Consider the following 3,605-nt stretch of genomic DNA (forward strand, 5'->3'; position numbering starts at 1 on the left):
GTGGGCTTAATAAGGAGCATTCCTTCCTGTGTAGGTATTCGCCCTCCTCGCTGCTCATGTCTAGCATGCTTGTTTTGGGTGATCTTTGGGGTGTGAGCTTTTCCAAATCTCCTTTTTTCAGGAGCTCCCCTAACTTGTTCATGTCTAGCTATGTGCCTACTCCAACATGTCCACTTGAAGCTGGCTGCACCCTCAATCAGTGCACCTTCTAATGTGGCCTCTCATCGGCTTGCTGTTGCTGGCATCTCTACATATCCTCATCTAGGAAGACTGAGACTAACCTAATAAATATGAAAAGGGGACTTAGTCACAGCAATCAGCAGCACATGAGAAACCTTTTTGTCCCTGCAGGGCTGAAATTCTCCTCCCCATGAGCAGAACCGAGAAAGGGATCAAGTCACAACATGCAGCCTAATCCAATAGGACATTTTGTTCCTATGTGCCAGACTCTCCTTGCCTGCATACACAGGGAACGGTGGGGTGGGAGGTGACAAGAGAGGAACAAGTTTAAGGGGACCCAGTCACAGCAAGAAATATGGCCTGGAAAACTCTTTATCTGCGTGAACCCAAGACTGTAATTCTAGCACAGAGACACCAGGGTGCCAGTCATATTAGCAAAATAGACCCAGTCACATGCAGCCCAATCTAGGATGTCTCTGTCTCCTTGGGCCTGAGGTTCTCTTATCTCTTCCAGGATGGACAAGTGACCTATCTACAGTATGCTGCAACCCCCTTCCACCATCTGCTCACTCAGATACTTGGAGGTAGTATCTGTCTTTAAATGTTTTTGGCAAATGTTGCCTGGGAGGCTACTCCAGCCCTGAGAGTTTGGAAGCGGGTAAAACAAACACAAGCCCTTGAGCTTTTCCTTCTCTCAGAGAACACAAGATAGGCCAAAATACACAACACAATTATTTAAAAACAAAATTCACCCTTTACCCTCTGGCACTAGCAAGATGAACCAAGAATGCAATTTGCCATACACATAACCACTGCCTAGCTAGGGAATGGGGAATGGTAGGCAGGTGAATATAATGCCACAAAGATCTCTTATCAGAATTAAGAGTCTGTTTATTCATTAAACACTACCTGGTTGCTGTAAGTTTATCATTAAATTCCAGAGTTCAAAAACACTTGATTCTGACAGTTTTTGCGAGCTTACTCTTTGCTTGTGGAGGGATGGATTTTGGAGTTCTTTACTCTGCCATCTTCTGTGACTTCACCCTGATGCCATATTAAATGTTTAATGATAGTGTTCAACCACTGGCAGGGTTGCTTGTGATCTAAATCATGTTATAAACTTTTCTGGATTGTCCATCTTCTCTATAGCAGTTTATCAACCTTGACATTGTGAGCATTATTGATCAGACAGATAATTTTGTGTGGTAGAAGTCTGTTACTGGAATTAAGAGAGTTTTGCCACATCCCTGACCTCTACACACTAGATGGCAGTAGCACCTCCACTCTCACCAATTAGGACAACCAAAAATGTCTCTAGGCATTTCCAAATGTCTGGAAGGTGTGTGCAAAATGTCCTTGGTTGAGAACCATGGCTCTATAGTGAATGAGATTTGGATATATGTAAAAAGCTATATAGGTATAAAAATAAATAGGTGGATAGATATGTAGTGTGGTTAGTTGAATAATGACCCCTCAAAAGCTATTTACATTCTAATAAATGGAACTTGTTAATGCTACTTTATATGGCAGAGAAGACTTTGCAGATGTCATTAAGACAAAGATTTTGAGGTGGGGAGATTATTCTGTATTTTCTGGGAGAGCCTTAAGTGCAATAACATGTGTCATTATGAAAAAGAGGCAGAGAGAGATTTGATACAAATGCACAGAGGAGAAAGTGATAACGAAGGTGGAAGTGAGGATTGTGTTGATATAACAATGAGCCAAGGAAGGCCTGCAGCCATCAGAAGCTGGCAGCAGCAAGGAACAGGTTCTCCCCTAGAGCCTCCAGAAGAAGTGCAGGCCTGTCTAATACTTTGATTTTGGCTGAGTGGTACTGAATTTGTACTTCTGGCCTTCAGGGTTGAGAGAATACATTTCTATTGTTGTAAGCCACAAAGTTTGTGGTGATTTGTTACAACTGCCTCAGAAAATTACAATAAATGGATAGATACATAAGTAGGTAGGTAGATAGATAAGTAAATGTAAATATTGTTTAGTGTATACTGTAATTATGTTTTTATTGGTATGATATTAGACAAAGAGCTATGATATTACAGCTATTTTCCCATGGCAATAAAAGTTCTTCATAAACATCATATGAAAGCTGCATACATTTATTTTATGGACATTCAGTGCCTTGTTGGAAAATGAGGTCATTTCAGACTTTTAAAAATAAATGACACTATAATAATCACCTTTGAACATATAACTTTGGCAGTATATATGAGTATTTCTTTAGAATTAATGCCTAGAAGAGGTATTGTAGTGTCAAATGTATTTCATGTTTATGACTTTAAATATGTGTTGTCAAATTCCCATCTGGCAATGTGCTATGAATTTAAAACCCCATCTAGTAGTAGATGAGACAGTCTGGTTGCTTACAACAGTGTAAAACCTAGCATCAAAATTTAATTTTTCCAAAGGGCAAATAGCTGTATTTTTCTGAATGTAAGAGTAATGTATAACCTTCGAAAACATTCAGAAAATAAATTATGAATAGTCAAAAAATCCACCCTTCCAGAATTTTCTCTTCTTATGAGCACATACATACATATATACCATCTAAACAGGAGCAGTGGGAAAGAGAAAGAAGAGAGAAATGAAGACACATCAATGGAGTTAAAGAGAGGGGCTTCCTTAGTTGAAAATCTTAGAAGTCAGCCAAATCCGTAAGTGAAAGAGAGAGAGATTATTATGTTTGTGTGTGTGTGTGTGTGTGTGTGTGTGTGTGTATGTATTCCTTTAAATGGGGGCTAGGCTAGATGGGGCATTTTAGTTAATAAGTCAAGGATCATTACTAAGGCCCAGAGAGATTTCAAAAAACTCTGAGAGAGTAACCCAAAATGACTCCCAGAGGAATACTGGATGTATGAAACTGGTGAAAAGTAACCTCTAGAATTAATGGAAAGTTTATAAATTGGGGTTTGTACCCCTAAATGACTATAATAACTATGCAAGCTGTAGTGATAAACACAGTCAGAATTGAACCATGGATTCCCATTCTCTTCCCTAATCTATTCCTCAACAGAGCAAGTTTTCCCCATTCCAGATTATCTGGCCAAATTCTAGGCGTCATCACTGACGGCTGTTCTCATAATCTCAAAGTCATTCAAATTTTACCAGTTGAGAACTCAGATGTAATGGGGAAGAGATAACCCATCTCCACTCTGCTCTGTCTGAATTCCAAACATACTGAATCCATGAGCATAATAAAATGGTTATTGATCCACAACACCAAGCTATGGAGCAGTAAATGACTGGAATAGATTCTACTAATTTGTTCTTTATTTTACTTGTTTGTTTGTTTTTAGAGACATGGTCTTGCTCTGTCGTCCTCGCTGGAGTGCAGTGGTGCAATCATTGCTCACTGCAACCTTGAACTCCCGGGCTCAAGCAGTCCTCCCACTTCAGCCTCCCAAGAAGCT

Source organism: Gorilla gorilla, chromosome X (genome assembly GCF_029281585.2).
Source record: "Gorilla gorilla gorilla isolate KB3781 chromosome X, NHGRI_mGorGor1-v2.1_pri, whole genome shotgun sequence".
Taxonomy (NCBI): Eukaryota; Metazoa; Chordata; class Mammalia; order Primates; family Hominidae; genus Gorilla; species Gorilla gorilla.